Here is a 20,512-nt window from a genome sequence, read left to right on the forward strand (position 1 = left end):
CCACTTTGGTGAGGAGTGGTTTACAAACAGGGAGTTGGGATTGCGTTCCCTCAATCCTTTCCACAAGTACATGCTGCTCACTAGTTCCTGCACAGGGGGGGTTTTCCGGAATCATTGAAAATGTAGCCCCAGTATCCACCAAGGCTTCAAAGTTTTTGCCACCAACCCTAATGGTTACCATGGGATCTTCTCGGGCTCCAACCCGAAGGGTAGTGGTCTTAGATCCCCATCCCCTTCATTCTGTGTCCTCACCCTTCTCCTCTGCCCACATGAGGTGACCTCTTGGTTCACCCTCTCTCTTCTCCTTCAACTTTGGGCATTCCCTCTTCCAGTGTCCTTTCTCCCTGCAGTAAGCACAAATGGCTGCTCCCACTCTTTCTCCTTTCCCTTTCTGCATCCCAGCCTTTCCAGGGTTACCTCCAGTTATAGCAGCTGCCAGCGCTGCCATCTGTCATTGAGCCTTTTTATCCTCCTTGCGCTCCTGCATATGCTCATGATTCCCATATACCCTATATGCAATTTCCACCAGCTCTGAAATCGGTTTCCCAGCACCTCCCTCAGTTTTCTGTAACTTCTTACGAATATCAGCAGCGGATTGACCAATAAACATAAGATTTATCATGCGTTGATTATCTAGGGCTTCTGGATCTAGGTCCGAAAACCTACAGAACACCTCATACAGCCTCCTGAGGAAAGCTGAGGGATCCTCTTTTCTTCCCTGTCTCACTTCATACAATTTAGACAGATTAGTAACCCAAGGCACTGCCTTCCCCATTGCTTCCACTATAATCCCCAGATACCGTGCACTCAGCTCTCTTCCTTCTGCAGTATGATTATCCCATCTCGGTTCCTCAACAGGGCAGGTATCATGCAAGGTACGACCAGCAGCTCCCTCCGCTTCTACCCTGGCTGCTGCAATGCACTCTGCCGTCCCCAACACTAATCTCCTCTCCTCCGGGGTCAGGAGGGTTTGAAGCATCATCTGGACATCAGCCCAAGTGGGTCGATGGGTTTGCCCAATAGATCGAAACAGGTCCCTCATCTTTTCAGGGTCCTCACAAAAAGAGGGGCTCTGATTCTTCCAGTTAAATAAATCTGAAGTACTAAATGGGGTGTAGACAAAAGTTGCATTGCCCCCCTCTCCGATAACCTCTCGCATCGGGCAATTCAGCACCGGCTGTGATTCTACAGTCTTGCGCAAATAATAGCCCTTATTCCCTGATTCAGATGGGGCACTTGGCTGAGGCTCACGCTCTGAATCATTAGGTATGCTTTGATATTCCGGTGGTGGTTTCCCTGAGGGAGGGAGCAGTGGTGCAGAGGGACTGGATCCCGAGGAGGTGTCTGATTCATCCTCGCTACCTGACAGGTTTGTGACCGGAGAGTGGGTCCAATACTCAGCCAATTCAGAATTCCCCCCACTCATTAGACTCAGGGAGTACAGGCAGTCCTCCTCGAGTCTTTCCTTTAACAACCATCACATGAGACTTTACTAAGCATTTCTTAATCCAAGGTGGCTGATTTTGAACCACCCACAACCAACAATCGATATAAGGAAATTGATTCTAATATCCATTCTGCATAACTATTTCATGGATAGCTATCACTTCTTTTACTACAAAGGATCCTTTTGGGGTCCAGTGGACCCCAAATGTTGGCCACTCGAGTTGACAAAACTTAATTAAATCACCCTTTTTCATCTTCACTCCGTAATCTGCCTACATTCCAAATTTACTGAAGTTTTGTAATATATAACCTAAAGGCGCATCCGAGTTTTCTACACGGGAGCGACTCGCACCCATATGCCCACAAAAGTGCGTCCAACGCACACCAAATACCAAAAGATCCTAGTTACAGATGGTTCTCTTATACCTGGCCGAAAATTTCCCAGTATTAAACCAAATCGAACGCGTCTTTGTTCCTGGATCCAGACCAAATTGGGCAAGGGAATTCATATACTCACTCAGATACCCCAGAGATCTCGATCAGAATGCTGGAATGTGTGTCTGGTGTCCTCAGAAACCAAAAATTTACACAGGAGCCTTTAACTTCCCGGATATCCCGACTCATGTCTTAAGTCCCCTGGGCGAGCCCAAAAAGGTGGCTTGGTGCGCACTCCCCGTGGTGGCAGAGAGACGATCTTGTCACTGAATTCCGGGGTAGTCCAAGAAATCTCCTGCCTGGCTCGCCAAATTTGACGCAAAAGATTGCGGTTTGTTTCTTGGAGGCTCGCAAAGAATCTCAGACACAGAGTCATTTAGCAGCACAAAAGGTATATTTGCAAATAGGGTCAGAGCAGAGTCAAAAACTCCGCGCTGGTCCGGTCCTGCAGGGAGAAAACCAGGAAAGCCAAGGCTGCAACTGAACTCCAACTAGCTTCAGGCATCAAGGACAACAAAAAGTCCTTTTTCAGATATGTGGGGAGCCGGAGGAAAAGCAAGGGCAATGTTGGACCCCTGCTAAACCAGATGGGGCAACTGACAACTGACGCCCAGGAAAAAGCCAACCTATTAAATAGGTACTTTGCATCAGTCTTTCATCAGTCACACGGGATGCCCATGCCTGCTATGGGACAGGGAAATCTGGGTGAGGGGGATCCCCTACCCTCCATCAATGCTGACCTCGTGAAGGAACACCTTGAGAAGCTGGATACCTTCAAGTCAGCTGGCCCTGACAATCTGCACCCCAGGGTACTCAAGGAGCTGGCGAGCGTCATAGCCCAGCCCCTGGCACGGATCTTTGAAAACTCCTGGCGCTCTGGTGTAGTGCCTGAAGACTGGAAGAAGGCCAATGTGGTGCCAATCTTCAAGAAAGGGAGGAGAGTGGATCCGGCTAACTATAGGCCCATTAGCCTGACTTCTATCCTGGGGAAGATCTTAGAAAAGTTTATTAAGGAGGCCATCCTTCATGGACTGGCCCAGGCTAACATTCTAAGGGACAGCCAGCACAGGTTTCTTGCGGGTAGGTCTTGTTTGACCAATCTCATTTCCTTCTATGACCAGGTGACCTATCACCTGGACAAGGGAGAAGAGATTGATGTCATATATCTTGACTTCAAAAAAGCTTTGGATCTGGTATCCCATGATCACCTCTTGGCCAAACTGCCCAGTTGTGGCCTTGGCTCCACCACGATCCGCTGGCTGGGAAATTGGCTTCGTGGTCGGACCCAGAGGGTTGTGATTGATGGCAGTCACTCATCGTGGTGCCCTGTGACCAGTGGGGTCCCTCAAGGCTCTGTCCTGGGACCCATACTGTTCAACATCTTCATTAATGATGTGGACCTTGGAGTCAGGAGTGGACTGGCCAAGTTCGCCGATGACACCAAACTTTGGGGCAAAGCATCCACGCCAGAAGATAGGCGGGTGATCCAGGCTGACCTGGACAAGCTCAGCAAATGGGCAGACAAGAACCTGATGGTGTTTAACACCGAAAAATGCAAGGTTCTCCACCTTGGGAGGAAAAACCTGCAGCACACTTATAGGCTCGGCAGTGCTACATTGGTTAGCACTAAAGAAGAAAGAGACTTGGGGGTCATCATTGACCACAAGACGAACATGAGCCTGCAATGCGATGCTGCGGCTAGTAAAGCGACCAAAATGCTGGCTTGCATCCATAGATGCTTCTCGAGCAAATCCCGGGACGTCATTTTCCCCTTGTACTCGGCCTTGGTGAGGCCGCAGCTGGAGTACTGCGTCCAGTTTTGGGCTCCACAATTCAAAAAGGATGTGGAGAAGCTTGAGAGAGTCCAGAGGAGAGCCACGCGCATGATCAGAGGTCAGGAAAACAGATCTTACGATGACAGGCTGAGAGACATGGGACTCTTTAGTCTGGAAAAGCGTAGGCTCAGGGGTGATCTGATGGCCACCTATAAGTTTATCAGGGGTGACGACCAGGATCTGGGGGAACGTCTGTTCACCAGAGCGCCCCATGGGATGACGAGGTCGAACGGTCACAAACTCCTGCAAGACCGTTTCAGGCTGGACATAAGGAAGAATTTCTTTACTGTCCGAGCCCCCAAGGTCTGCAACAGTCTGCCAGCGGAGGTGGTTCAAGCACCTACATTGAACACCTTCAAAAGTAAATTGGATGCTTATCTTGCTGGGATCCTATGACCCCAGCTGACTTCCTGCCCTTTGGGCAGGGGGCTGGACTCGATGATCTCCCGAGGTCCCTTCCAGCCCTAATGTCTATGAAATCTATGAAAATTACTCCGAACCCACCAAGGAATTTTTGCAGGCTGTATTTATCTTTTTCCTCCTGGGCACGTGTGCAGAAACAGGAACTCTTACAGCTCATTTCTGTTTCATACAAACATACATGTGGTTACATCACTACATCCATCGCATGTATATTATAATTAACTACTTAAGTATGCAGGGCGGAGAGGTAAACATGCATCAGCTAATTGAGCATGCTCAGAAAGTACTATAGGTCACCAAGAGTTTAAACTCTTTCAAGGACACAGTCAGTTGAATTCCAGCTTCTGTAATCTGCATGAGAAAGGCTAGGGAGAAGCTGGGGGAGAGTCTGCGATTTAGTATAAGAAGAGCTGTGGCAAGGCTGGCCAAGGAAAAAAGTCCTTGGCAGTGTTTCTTTCTTATCAGGTGCAAGATGCAAGCTGTGCATTTCTAACAATACTCCATTTCTAACATGCCTGTAGTGGCTCAGGCCAGAAGCCCAGCAGGGGGGAGGGGGTGCTAGATCATGCCACCCTGCAACTCTCAAAGGGAAAGGAGGAGAGAAGCCCTCCAAGACTTTCCTCTCCTCCTTGCTTGAGCAGAGTGTGCATGGCCAGGCCCCAGCCTGGGGGCAGGCCAGGGGAAAGGGAAGTTTAAACCCTCCTCCCCAGCCCACATGGGACCCCAACCTTGATCTGCCAGGGGCTGCCACCCCTACCAGGCTTCTTCCCCCTGCTCCCTGCTGGGGGGATCAGTTCCTGCCAGGGTTTTGCATCCCACCAGTTGAGCAGGGGGGTGTGGCCACACCCCAGCCAGGGGCTTGCAGGCTGAAGTGGGGAGACCCTCTCTGGCTGCATGGGACTGCCTCTGGGGGAGGGAGGGAGCCCCTGCCAAGCCCTCATCCTTTGCTTAAGTGGAGAGCCAGGGGCTCATAGGCTGAAGTGCAGAGGAAGTGGGTTTAAACCCCTTCCCTGGCCCCAGGACCCAGCTGGGGTTTGTGACTGGGGCATCCCCTGACAGGCTTTTGCCCCACCTAGCTACTCGCTCTAGTGAGGCATAGTCACTTCCAGCCCAGGGCTTTCACACTAAGGTGGGGAGGGAGGGGGGTTTAAACTCTGTGCCTCCCTGCCTCAGTGGCCAGTCCCAAGCCTGGGTGTGGCTACACCCTTTGCCCTCCACTTCAGTGAAGGAGAAAACACCAGCAAGGTTAAGCAGGAAGCAGGGGGGCAGAAATATGGCAGGGGCTGCCCCTGCAGGGCAAAACCCAGCCATACTACAGAACCAGGGAACAAGGTTTAAACCCCACCTCCCCCTAGCCTACACAGAAACTCAGCTGAGATCTGCCTCCTCTACCTTCAGCCTGCCGGCCTGGCCATACCCTGCTCCGCTCAAGTGGGGAGCAAGAGAAAAGCCAGGCAGGGGCTGCTTCACCCCTGCCAGACAGTGCCTGGCTACGGCGGGTAGGGAGGGTTTAAAATCCCTTTCCCTCTCATATGCCTCAGCATGGCAGTCCAAGGCTGGCATCTGGCCATGCCCTCACCACCTCTACTCAAGCAGGGAGCAGAAAAAAGCCTGGATGGGCTACTGTGCCCCTGCCAGGCAGAACTCAACTGAAGTCTCCCCCTCTATCTTATTCTGCCTGTCTGGCCCCACGGTCTAGCCACCCTCCTTCCTCCACTCCAGTGACAAATGTGAGGAAAGCCTGGCAGGGGCTGCTCCACCCCAAGCAAGCAGACCCAGCTGCAGCCTGGAACTGGATTTCCCACCTCCATAGGCAGAGGGAGAAAAATTATTTGCAAGGGCTGAGTGACCCCTCCCCATCAAGTAAGTCTCTGGGGGAAGGGGCAAGAGGAGGGGGAAGGGCCATGAAGAGATAGATTGAGGCCCCTGTGGTAAGGGAGGGAGTGGGGCAGAGGCAAGGGTTGGGGTGAATTGGGCCCTAGCCAGGCTGGGTTGTGGGACAATCAGAACCCCAGGCAGCTCATGCAGGGGCATTGGGGGCTCCCACCACTGTGCACACCCCAGCAGAGGCCTAGGGCTGGGGGTATATCCCCCCCCTCTGACCTGTGCACAGGGTGGAGACAGCTGACACTGCACTCTGGGCTCTGTGCCCCGCTGCCACTGCCACTGCCTCTAGAGCTGTGCAATGTCATGTGCATCCCACCACTAGGCAGGCAGAGGGAGTGGCATGGCCCAGCAGTGGGACGCACATGGCATCATGGGGTTCTGCAGACAGCAGCAGTAGCAGCAGGGTGCAGGGCCCAGACTACAGTGGCAGCTGCCTCCACCCCATGCACAGATATGCCCCCAGCCCTCCATCAGGTTGCACACAGGAGCAAGAGACCATCATGCTCCTGGACAAGCCACCTGGGCCTCCGATTGTCCCATGACCCATCCCAGCCAGGGCCCCATTCACCCCAGCCCCTTTCCGTACATCTGCCCTCCTCTGCCCCCACCACATGGGCCTCAATCTTCCCTGCTCCAAGCCGCTTCCCCTTCACAGAGTAAACTGATACTCACCTGCCACATGCAGGGCTGTGATCCTGGCTGCGTGCACGCCCCTCCGCACCCCTGCTGCAGCCACCCGGAGCCCATGGTCAGGCTGCCCTGCATCCTTTCCCACTGCCCCACATTTGTGGGGGCTGAATCCCATTAGCCCTGGCCTTCTGCTACCTATGCCCACCCCACCCCCTTCTCAGCCAGCTAGAGCAGTGATACTGCTTCAGCTAGAAAGCAGAGGGATGGGGTCAAGCAGACAGCGCAGCTCAGCCTAGGGCTGCAAAGAAACCTGCGATGCTAGAAGTCTGTGAGTTAAGTTGAACCAGGAAGGGGTCTGGGACAGCAGTTCCATAAGCTGGTTTGACCTAAGTCAATTAAATCTGATACTACATCCAACCAGGTTTATCTTAAACCAGTTTTGGGCATTTTATAAGTGGTTTAAGTGCATCAAACTTCTGTTCTGTTAACCTAGGGACAGACATTACACACACACCAGTTTAAGTGATCAGAAACTGGTTTAAACCTGTAACAGAACAGATGTTCAGTGCACATAAACCACTTTGAAAATGACTGAAACTAGTTTGAGATAAACCGGGTTGAATGTAGTATCAGACTTAACTGATTTGTGTTAAACTGGTTTATGCAATGTGTGTCCCAGACCCCTTGCTGGTTTAAGTTAAACCAGACTCCACCATCCTGCTGGGACCTGGCCACACCCCCACCCCCAGCTCAGTACTGAAGAAGGGAAGGGAGGGCTGCTCTAGTGCCCCCAGCTTCTAGCCTGAGTGACTACAAGTATGTGCATGCATGTCTGGGATATCTGTGCAGTTACAAACCGATTCAGCTTAGCCAGGTTAGACTAACCTGAAAAAATTGAATCAATTCAGGCTCAGGCTTTTTAAATGTCTGTCCCTAGCCTTACGGGTTTAAACCAGTTTCTTATCATTTGAACTGGTTTATGTGTAACTTCTGTCCCCAGCCAATATGGTCTTTGCAAATTCCTGTGTACTGGAAGAAGGAGATGAACTGATTAACTGCCCTTACACAGGAATTTCAGTTGAGGAACATTTAATAATGCAGTACTCAGTGATATAATATTATCTTAAATTGATTAAATTGTCCTTTACATTTTCTCAGCTCCATTACCAAGACAGATCAGAAACGCCATTAGCAGATCTGTATTAAAGGAAATACATATGCAAACTGGTAGCTGTCTCTAGCCCTTTGGCTCTGATTAACAACACATTTAAGCCATGTCTTAACTTTAAGCACATGAACAGTCTCATTAAAGTTCTATAACACTACACCTGTGCTTATTGCTTCAGGGTTTTTCTGAGTACGGATGAGATTATAAACCAGTTTAGTGAATAAGGAGTTCTGTTAGGAGCAACCCTCCCTTCCTAGTGTCGTGTGTGGGTATCTGTCCTGTATGCAAGAGGATCCTGTAAGGGCAACGGAGGATTTTTTTCTTCTGTGCTGGAGTTCTGAAACTACTGCTGGGTCCTGGAGCTTTCCAATAGTCCATGTTGTTAATGCAATTTTGTAGGAAGCAGTGTTGGTGCTTTCTGTATCTATGTCTGTGATTCTCAAACTTTTTAAACTCAAGGTATCTGTCATTAGACTCAGGGCACCCTTCAGATTATGCCAGCTCTTAGCTTCACTTCATTTTTGATTATGGAAAAATAATGAAGCAAGTCTTTTCTTGTAAAGAGCTCAGAAAGACCACAGCACATCAAAATGTTTTTGACCCTATGCTAATATCTAAAATAAGGTCTCGTTGTATTAGAGGTCTTGGTACCATTCTTTGCTACATCTGGATGTATTGTCTTGTAACAAGACTAGGATAAGCTCATTCCATGTTTTTTTATTATCCTTAAGGTATAAAAGTATATTGGAAAAGGGGAGATATAAGTTGTTATTTAACCTGTTTGCCTCCATTGTTTTTTCATGCTTAGTATTACTTGTTGTGGTATTACTTGTGGAAATGAAAAAAAATAATTTCTCTAATTTTTCTTTGGTTAGAAAAAATACATAACTCCCATAATAATTATGTGGTTTCTTCACAAGTTCCTGAACTATACTTCAAAATATCACCTGTATATAACAGCAGAAGAATCGTGCTGCTGAATAGGGTTCATCTTTAGATAACTTAATTAATTTAAGTTGCCACTAGGACATTGTAGGTTCTGCTTCAGTAATTGTCACTCTTTTTTCATTTTGAAAAGCATAACCTCTCAGGTTTCATAATAATCTTTTCAAAATGCAACTGAACTTGTCCTTATTTAGGATGTAAATTAGGCCCTTGATTATTTCTAGTCAGAGGAGACCCTATTGCTGTTTGCAGTAAATCTGTTCCATTTGGGAAATCTGCAGTACATACTGACTGATCCCTGGACTTAATCATGTTAATTCACCTTAGGGACTCTCACTGGAAATGTTATAAAACAAGTTAGTGGATAATGTATGGAACAACCTAATTAATAGCAAATGTAAGATTATAAAACAAACTACAAAGCTGAATAGAATTTCCATCAGTTAGCTATAAATATTACAAATTAAGTTTGTAATTAGGACACAAGTGAAAACAAAGTGAGGGAAGGAAAGAGTATGTTCCATCTCCAGCAGGGCACTTAAAAAGAATAGGAGGCTATGTTGCTGAGTACAAATGAACAAGACAATAAAGAGAGAACACCTCTGGTTTATTGGGTATTTTATAAGACTTTGAAGCACAGATGCGCTAACCAGAGTTAATTTTTGTTTTGTAAAAGCCCTGCACATTAGTCTTTGGTCCTGCAAAGCCGAAGTTGTTTGGGTCCATGTTCTATCCATGACTATTCCCCCAAGGATGACTTAAATAAAATATTCCAGTTTAGGTTATCTCTAAAGTGCTCTGTTTAAATGGAAGTGTTAAATGATGGGAAAGGAGGAAACCTTTGTTCCAGGATATATTTGGGTAGGTCATAATTCAAGTTTTAAATTTGAAAAAGGTAAGGCCAGGAAAGATCACTATGATCATCTAGTCTGACTTTCTGCATAATGCTAGCTAGAGAATTTCACTGATTCCTGCAGAAAACCCAAGGATTTTTTGTTGGATTAAAACATGTCCTTTAGAAAGGCATACAAGATTCTAAATAGTGGAAAATTTGCTATATCCTTTAATAAGCTGTTCCAATGACTGCATACCCCATCCATTTTTAATATCTGAACTTCACAGACATCAGCTTCTAGTTATGGAAAGGTTTTATGCCATTGTATGTTAGCTCAGGGCTGTTTAACTGATGGCCTATAGGCTGTATGCAGTCCACAAGTGCTGAACTTCTGGATGCTGGGTCCTGCCCTCCTCCATCCTTACATGATTGACTCCCCACTCCCACAGCTGCTGTTGCTTCCTTCCCTTGCCTGCTTCAGCTCCTGCTCTTGCCTCCTGGTGCCATCCCTGCCTACTCCCAGGCCATGGGGGTTTCTGGACTCTCCCTCTCTCCTCCAACTTCCACTTCCTCTGGTCCCTCTAGGAGTGGGGCAGAGGCGGTAACAGGGTGGGGCTCAAATATTGGACCCTGTGTTAGATTAAACTCTGTGTTAGATTAAAGAGCTGTCTAACATATGATAGCATCTACATTTAGGTACTTCAAGACCATGATTAAATCCTTTTCTTTTGAGTTCTTTTAGTGTCATATTGTAAGGCAGGGGTGTCAAAAACAGCCTGCATGGAGAACCCTATCATCCAGCCCACAATGCTGCCTGGGAGTCTCAGATTGGACCCATTTACCACATGTGATATGTGCCAGACCAGCCCCGTGCACTGCCTGGGGAGCATCAGGCTCATCTGGTGCACATTGCAGGTGGCACACAGGGCTGCCAGGGGGCTCACACTACTCCTACACTTGGCCCCAGTCTGGGACACATGCTGCACCTAAGACTGGTCTGAGCCATGTCTTACCAGTGGCATGAGCACCAAACTGACCCCACATACTAGATCCAGCGTGCAGGGCTGGTCTGTGGGCCTGCTTGCATCTGAGGACTGGGCCAGTGGCATTCATCCAGCCGACAGGGCCTGATGAGTTTGACACTTTTGTTGTAAGGCATTTTTTCCAAGCTACAAATCATTCTTGTGACCTTTCCTCTGAGCCCTCTGAAATTATAGTTAATTCATTTGCTAGACATGCAGTATTGAATATCTCAAAGATTCTGTTTATCTAAAACTGTACTCCAAGGTACCTGTCTGGACACACACGCACGCTGTACAACAGAATACAGAGCCAGAATGTATATTTAAGTTTTTTAGGACTATTTTAAGGGATAAAATGTGATATTAAATCCATGATAGGTCTTGTATCAGACAAGATCTGTTGTCTCCCATTAAGAATATGTGCACTGTACAGCCAGAAATCTTCTACATAAAATTCTCACTTTACTGCTTTCAAAAAAAGTATTGATTTTGTAGCTGATTGAAACCAGTAATATAAATGTCAAAGTGTGGACAATTATATAGTAGACTCCATTTCCAGTGCTATCACTTATCATTTAATTCTATTGATTTGAGAAGATTTACCCTGGATTTAATCCAGAACCACACCCCTAGGCCCTGGGCAAAACTGGAGCTAAATTCATAGGACTTAAATGGACCTTCTAAAATTCTTGAGTCCAATTGCTATTGCATGGTTGCAATTTCCATTTGCATTCCAGTTTGTAAAGAAAAAGCAGCTTGTATTCGCCAAACAAGTGCAATTAAATAGTAGTTTTCTAGTTAAATACAGATGGGTTCAGCTTTCAGGGTAGCCAGTGGCTAAAATTATGGTTTTGTGATATAAGCAAAGCTTTGTGACTGGAGGGATGGAAATAGTGTGATTTTAATAAATATCTTTTTTTCTTGCTCAGTTTTTTACAAGACTATATGTTTAAAATATTGCCTTCTAAAATACTTCAACGCTCTTCATTTAGTTAATTCTATGATGCCTTTGGAACTCAATAGTATTTAGATCACATTCCTGCCTTTCCCTGACCCGTTTTTCACCTCAAGATCCATCATAGCATTCTTGGAAGCTGATCACAACTCAAAGAAAAAATCTGTATTATACATCATTTAATATTGATATCCTTCTGTCCTTCTCACCCCTCACAGCTTGTTAACATCATGGGGAAAAATTAATTGCATGTAATCCACAGCACTTGTCGTCTTATTCATATTTTATGACAAAAAAGATCCAATACTGTTTAATCCATAAAAATTCCCAGAAAGTGTAGAGGAAACAGGGAAATGTGTTTTGTACAAGGTTCAGCATAATGGGGCCAAGATCTCAGCTGGGAGCTCCAGACACAACTGTGATGCAAATAATAAGTAACATAATATTCTGAAATGTAAGAAAACAAGGCAAAGGTTCTGCCCTGAATGGCAACAGAGAGTGGATTACTATAAAAAAAACCCTGCTGCAGTTTCCTTTTATGCTTGGGCTGCAGACCTTCTTCCTCTTTGTCCAACTGTATAAATATCCCGTTGGTGCATTCTTTTCCTGTCAGCAGGGATACCTCTGTTAGGCATCCTTCTCAACTCATGTTGTAAATAGCCTGCTCAGAACAGTTTTTATTAATAGAAATGTATATGAGAGGGGGTTACTTAAGGGGAAAAAAAGAAAAGAACCTCAGTCTATATGAAAGCTACACATTCAGTGAGATTTTAAAAAACAGTCACAAATACCTCTTCCTTTGCAGAAGGAAACTTGGTCACCACTTGGTCATTACTAATTTGAAATAACAGAAGCACCAGGTGCTAAATTGCTGACTGGAGCCAAATATTTCATCTTAGGAAAATACAGTGGGATCAAAATGTATTTCATATTCTGTTACACAGGATTCTACTTGGATATTTCTCCCCAGAAATAAATAGTATTGATTTACACTTTCCTACATTGTGTTCCTGTATTTACATTGTTAAATGCTGTCCAAGTCTACGAGTGTTACAAATTCATTATCATGTGAGTAGTCTTGAAAGAAATAAGTGAATTGGGCAAGTTTTAAACAATATTTATATCTGTAATTGACATGCTCATCTGAAAGTATGCAATGTTGTCTGTTGTACTTCCAATGTTCAGACTGTTTCTGCAGGATATTATTGAACTGTCATTCAATAATGCCATTGTCACAATTCAAGAAGGACGTGGAGAAGCTTGAGAGAGTCCAGAGAAGAGCCATGCGCATGATCAGAGGTCAGGAAAGCAGACCTTATGACGACAGGCTGAGAGCCATGGGACTCTTCAGCCTGGAAGGGCGCAGGCTCAGGGGCAATCTATAAGTTTATTGGGGTGACCACCAGTATCTGGGGGAACGGTTGTTCACCAGAGCGCCCCAAGGGATGACAAGATTGAATAGTCACAAACTCCACCACGACCGATTCAGGCTGGACATGAGGAAGAATTTCTTTACTGTCCGAGCCCCCAAGGTTTGGAACAGACTGCCACCGGAGGTGGTTCAAGCACCCACTTTGAACGCCTTCAAGACACTTTTGGATGTTTATCTTGCTGGGATCCTATGAGCCCTGCTGACTTCCTGCCCGTAGGGCAGGGGGCTGGACTCGATGATCTTTCAGGGTCCCTTCCAGCCCAAATGTCTATGAAATCTATAAAATCATCAAGTGGATAGTAGGCACATCTACATGAGACTTTTACTGCATAGTTGACTAATTAACATCTCTGCATCTACATGTATGCCTCTATTAGGTTTACATATGTTTCATATAGACCTCTGTAATCTCAAGCGCTAGCTCCATAGCTGTCTTAGTCATACATCTTGAAGGACCACTTGAACTTCACTTAGGCAACTTGTACTGCCATGCAATGTAGTCTCCAGAAGCCACTCTTCCATCCTAAGGAGCCACTTATAACAAGTTAGATTGCTTTTGTTATAAGCCCCTTCTTTCAAAAAGTTCACAGCTTTCTGCAAGATTGTCTTTCGGATTTATATTTTCCATATTCAGTCTTAATAAAACATTAATACTTCTGGAAAGCAGAAGCAAAATTTTCTTGGTCATTTTTGATTTATAAGTGTAGGAAAAATCTCATCATAAGGGAATGTTATATGATTATCTTTGTATATTTTTAAAATGCCAGAATCTTGCAATATGAAATATTGAGGCTGGCAGGTCCTCTGCTGTAGGAGTGTGATTATCAAAGAAGCCTAAATTAGACACCCAACTCTCATTTCAGTAGGAGCCAGCTGACTAATCTTTACATTTCTTTGGAAATCCCAGAGTAGGTTCTCCTATTATTTACACCAGATGACTGAGTTGGAAAGATTTATAGACTTGTTTTTATTCATGAGCAGTAATTTTTGCTTATATTGTCAACTCCTTTGTTAACTGGAGAATTAAATCCCATCTCTAACCATGCAGCCCGTGTTAATGAACTGTGCATTATTGAGATGAGGAAGGGCAAAGGAGAGAAGAAGCAATCCTTCTTCAGGTTGCAAACAAACAGCTGGACTACCTCTCAGTTCCTAAAGTAGCCTAAGGGCTCCCCCACTAGTTGTTTACCATTCTGAAATATTCTGTGATACAAGAAATCCAATTCTAGGTGCAGCATTTTACAGCCTGTGCATGATTTACCCGTCAGTCACAATCATAGGAGATAGTCTGTGTTTGTACAGAGCTTCATGCAACTGGGTTCTGGTTCATGACTAGGAGCCTTCAATACTATTAGAACGCAAATAATAATATCGGCACTAAATGTTTTCATTAAAACAGGTCAATAAACAGGGAAATACTTTTTGTAAACAAAAAATTACATTTCAAATTTGCTTTCATTCTGCATGGTTTAAAAAAGGACGATTTCCTGGTCTTTCACAAATTGAGATGTTTTTACCTAAAACTGGGGGGGGAACTAGCATTTGTATTTTCATTACAAAATACATATTTTTTGTAAACTAAGTATTTTGATGAGAACCTTTGAGAATCATTTCAAGAGAACTTTGTAAATAGCTATAAAATGTTAGTAATATCAACACTGTTTATCAAAATGCTTTCTTTTTTATTAAAAGGACATTGTTACGTACCAAAAATAGTTATAAGAGAACACATTAATGACGTTTATTTTCAATATAGCAAACTCCCTTTGCACTCATCCTTTAAAACAGAAGCAGGTTGTTTATTTAATTCTTAAAGCTTGTATCTCAAGAATTGTAAGCTCGGTAAGGGAAAAGTCTCCCTCCTGTGGAGTTTATGGTCTCTGCAGATTTCCTCCTGCAGAGAATGAAAGGAGAGTCTTCCTTTACTTCAAAATTGGCCCAGATTTTAAAAGAGTTCAAAATTTACCATTGTGGATGCCATCAAACAAAGAGAGGTAGTTAGCCATGTTAGTCTGAAGACAGGCAGAAGGCAGAGTAGACTAGAACGATATAGACTTACTAAATTATAGCTGCATAAGTTTTCATAAGCAGTGACTTACTTTATCAGCTGCTATCTGATAGCATCTGATGAAGTAAGCTGCTGATTACAAAAGCGTATGCATCTTTGATTTAGTTAGTCTATAGCAGGGGTGCTCAACCTGCAGCCTGTGGGCTGGATCTGGCCAACGAAGCCATATAATCTGGCCTGCAGAGCTCCCTTGGGTCCAAAAATTTGGCAGTGGTAGAACAGTGGCAGCATTAACTTCTGGTCCCCTGCTGCCAAATTTCTGGGCCCTAAGTAGCCCCACAGCCCAGATAGTGTGCCCTGTGCACTAGATCAGGCACACAGAGTAGGATGGAGCCAAGACAGCATAGGACTTGATGGGGGCATGCAGGGCCAGGTGAGGCCAGTGGAGGCTTGATCAAGGTACATAGGGCTGGCCAGAAGAGCCTTGGGCCCCACCCGGGCAGGGGCAGCATGGCCAAAGGTAGCGTGGAGACCAATCCTAGCATACAGGGCCAGGTGGAGGCAGCACAGGGGCAGATCCCAGTCTTCAAGGCCAGGCCAAGGCAGTGTGGGGCACAAATGGGGACATGCAGAGCTAGTGAGGGGCAGCATGGACCCAATTCAGGCACACAGGGTTGGGTGGGGGCAACAAAGGTCTGATCCAGGCACATGGGACTGTGTGAAGGCAGTGCAGGGCCTGACCACCATAAGGCCAGGGGAGGCAGTGGTGGGACCAGTCCTGGTACACAAAGTCTGATCCAGCCTACAGATTGGCCTCATGACACCAGTGAAGCCAAAAGACTGAACACCACTGGTCTACAGGGTACAAATCCACCCTGCCTTCTGCAGTAACCAAACAGAAATGGATTGAGGAAGCCTTGGGAGAGTATGGCCCTCGTGAAGTCAGTTCACCATTCACATCAACAGTTCACAAGTCAGTTCACAGTCCACAAAAAGAAATTTTCATATTTTTCATATCCCGTCAATGGGTTTTTTGAGAGAGAAAAAAAGAATAATCTATCTGTATCTAGAGAGATTTAAAAATGTTTCTTATTACAGAACGAGTAAAGACATTATTTTAAATTTAAGTGCTAGTTAATTTAATTACACTTATTCACAGTGGAAGAAAACCAAAGACTGGTACATCAAGCAACAAAATCATTTTCATCACCCTAGATAGATATCTAATATTGTAGTTTAAAAGACTGTCTACCTCATTTTTAATCAAAGCCTAACATGCGAATTCAGTTTGTTCTGAGGTTCATTGCCCACCATGCATTCACAAAATTATGTTTTCAATATTCATGTAGCATTATCAATCTACAAGAGCGTTTGTTGCCAAATTTCATGTATGGGAAGGGAAAAACCAGTAAAGCATAACAAGTGTTGATTAAATGTGGATAATTGTTACCTTTTTAAAGTTCCCTTTTAAAGCTTAAACTACTTAGGATCTTTCAAAAAGATTTTGCATCTAGATGCTTTTTGCAAGATGATTTATATCATTCTCAAAGAAGTATTTTTGTAACAGATCACATACTCAGAGGTCCCTTTGTGCTCTGGCGCTTACATGATGATCATAACACTCAGTCAGATAGGGTCATCTTCCACTATTCTGAAGTATTATTCTGCTAGGATTTGACCTACATTACAATATTGTCTGGATATTAATATAGGCAAAAGCAGAAATTACAGAAATATATATGACAAAGGAATGCTGCACATCCAGTAGTTTTAATGTGATCAATTTCAATTTACGGGGATAGCAACAAATATGTATATAATACACACACACACACACACACACACACACACACACACACACACTAGATGTATAGGATTGATCAGTAGGAATACAGATAGGTTACTCTTATTAATAAATGTACTGTGTGTATCTCTTTAGATTGCAGGAATGTGGCCAGGAGATAATTACAGAAAATAGATGTCTGAGATATAATAAGGGATTGTTAATTGTTCCAGTTAAACTAAATTATATTCTGGACCATATTCTTGAAAGAGGTTTACTTACTTTTACTTGCAAGCATGGGAGGATTCAGTATTATGACCATGCTGCACTGGGATAAGTCAGATACTATTAGGTCCACAGGAACAACACAATTTCCTCAAGAATTAAGATAAGGACTAATTCTATTCTGTTTGTAAATCAATCCATTGGTTCACGACACTTAAAGCAGATTTTACTATACTTATTAGACATCTGTGTACCCAAGTGGGGTGAACAAGGGAGACAGAAAAACAACATCTGCTGGCACTGCCATGCAGCTATGCCAGAAGCACCAACAGTTGGGAGCTGCCGCTGTTTTTGTGCAGCACTACTGTCCCAGGTGCCCACCTGCTTTACACCTCTGCTATTAGGCACCCAAGTACGTTTAGTTTTGTAACATGCTCCTTGTAGACTTAAACTAAGTCCCCAAACAGGAGTGGGGAAATGGACTTGTATTAACAGTTTTCATGAACTTGAGCAGGGTAGAACAGGATTACAGTTAAGTACATATGTGGACTTGGGCACCTAATAGATGGAGTAGGATCTGGCCCTTATTCTACATTTGTACCAGGTTTGTAGAGTAGAAACTGCCTCAGTTGTTATTAAGGTTTAATATTGTTCCATAATAGTTTTAACTGCAAGACTTCTGCCCTCAGCTGGCAGGTTTCTGACCAAGAAGGGAGGCTGATCTAGCCTGATCTAGACTTACGTAGACCTAGCTGACCTAGCCTTGAATTAAGAATCTCATCATTGCTTTTACCCACACTTATATCTTGCAAAGCTTTTTATCAGGGGGCATAGGGCTGCACGTGTGCCCTGATAACAAGCTTTGCATGATATGAGTTCACATGCTATTTATCAGATAATTGTCATGTTAATGTCCCCATAATGTTGCAACATGACACATTTCTGATCAAAAGAGTACTTGGCTGGTAATATTTATATTCAGTGTAAGTCATTTCAATTTATGCACCACACAAATAAAAAACTTAGATACTCTGTAAAGCCAGATGCAACTGTAGAATTAGATTTAAAGAGCATAATCTGCTCAGAGTAACAGCTCTCACTGCAAATGTAATTACTCCTCTCTTAATCCATTTTAATTAGGTGAGCAGAAAATAGGTGGGCCAGTTTAGTAAACAAACCTTGATAAATGTAATCAAGAAAGACATTACTTCAAAATTACTTGCTAATGTTTTTTTTCCCCCTGCTATTTGATAAATTGAGCTCAACTGTCTATATTTAGCAACAAGTAAAAATATTTATTTATTTTATTTAAATTTTCTGTATTCCAAGCCAAATTAACCTAAACAAACTACAAATCCGTGAGCCAGTCCAGAACCACAAGTGGCCCTACTACCAGCAAACATCCTCCACCCCCATCTGGAGCTTAAGATGTTCCCAAAATCTTTGGTGGGCATCCTACGTGAAGGCCCAAGCCCAGAGGCTTGGGGTTTGGATGCCTCTGAGTTTTGCTTGCCTTCAGCCATAGGGCCGCAGGAGCAAGCTACGAAGGAGCCTCCCATTTCCATAAAGCAGGCATAAAGCCAACACCTTCCCACTCCAGCAGCTAAGTACATTACCCTTGGCCAGTACTATCCCTGTGCCAGGAAAGCGGTCTTCCCCCAGTGCGACTAGGAAGACCACCTCTGTGATCACAGTGTTTCCCTTGCCAGGCAAGCATAAGATTATCTTGATCTGAGCCCACAAGAGGCTGAGATATTTAACTCTGATTCTCATCCAGACTGCTGTGAGATCTTTCTAGGCAGGGAGCAGGCAAAATATGGACCCCATGCTGGATCCAGCCCTCCAGGCCATTCTGTCTGGCCCATGGGGCCCCTAAAAAATTCATAAAATTAATATTTATCTGCCCCCAGCAGCCTGTCAAAGCTGACCAGAGCCAGGGGCAATAGGACCCAGGGGGGATCCTCAGCAGGACTGAATAGCACAGCCCTGCCCACCCCCAGTCATTTCACTCCTTTCCTGCCCTGGCACTGCTGTAGCGCCACATGGCTCCCAGATGCATCGTCAGACCAGGGAGCACAGGGCCATGGCCATGCTGGTACGTGTGTGTATGCAAGCAGGGAAAGTTCTTTGTGGGGGCAGTCAGGGACAGTGTGTATGTATGCAGGCAGGGATAATGCGTGGCAGACAGGGATAACGTGTGTGTATGTGTCTGTGTAGGCAGGGGCAGAGTGTGTGTGTTCATAGGCAGAGTTCCACATGCACACCCCACCACACACATGCACCCACGCCCCCCGCGCACTGCCATACACACGGACCCCCCCACATCCCCTCACACACGCCAGGCATTCAGTCCCCCACAAATCCCACACACACACACACACACATGCTCTCTCACCACACACCCCCACAAACCTATACCCACCCCCCACAATATACAAGAATAAGACTTCATTTTAAGCTATTGTGCAATCACCTCTATGTGCAGTACACAAACACATGTAAATCAGGATAAAAATATTTTTTAACCAAATTAATGAATGTTGTAGATGTTTGTTTTTTAGAATATCATTTGGTATTTTTCTGGTTCTGAGATGGCAAAACCCCTTGCTGAAAGGAGGACTTCTGGGGGCAAGGGGAGGGACTTCTGGTGGCAAAAGTTAGGGGATAGAGGGCAGGACTTCCAATCACAAGATGGTGACCAGGGCAGGGCACCTGTGAAAGGGCAGGGCTAAAAATGCGGCCCCTGCCAGCTTGCCAAAACTCAGTAAGTGGCCCTCCGCCCAAAATAATTGCCCACCCCTGCTTTCAGAGGTGCCTGCGGAGCCCAGTCCCTGTGTGAGAAGGTTAGTGGTCTTCTTCCCCTGACACAGCCCCAGAGCTCTGTGGACAAGCAGCAGGTTGGCCACTCCTCTGAGGACTCATATGGCTGCTGCCCACTCTGGACCCCTTCTCCCTTCCCTCTGCCAGTGCCTGTGATAACCACCTGTGTGCTCTGAGCAATCCACTCTGCCACAAGCCATGGTGGCAGACGTGGGGGTGTACAGTAAGCTTATCCCATTTTTCTCAAGTTTCTGGGGCCTCAAGAACAGGTGGTCAATCAAATGTTAATGAAGGACTCATAGCTGGTGCACAGCAAAGCCTCACTACAGAAAGCGAGCAACCCCAGCTGGAGGCACATACAAACTTTCCTCTTTCCTGAAAGAGCTTGGTTTATCTGAGCATGCATCTTTACATGCAGGAGCTCCAGGCACTGGGTATCACCACTCACAACTGTAGCCATTTCTATCTCAAGATAGTCTCCTCTGCAGTGGCAGATGCAAAACAATTTCTAAACTAATGGTGATGGCCAAGTAAGTCCATGTTTAGCAGGATAACTGCTTTAAATAAGCTGATAAGGGAGAGGTAAAGAATCATTCACTGCTTTGGTCTGCCCGACTTACCTGCTTTATAAAAATGCTCAGGCTGATGCCTAAGGCCTGCAGG

Source organism: Crocodylus siamensis, chromosome 4, assembly GCF_052110815.1.
Source record: "Crocodylus siamensis isolate JL-2025a chromosome 4, ASM5211081v1, whole genome shotgun sequence".
Taxonomy (NCBI): domain Eukaryota; kingdom Metazoa; phylum Chordata; order Crocodylia; family Crocodylidae; genus Crocodylus; species Crocodylus siamensis.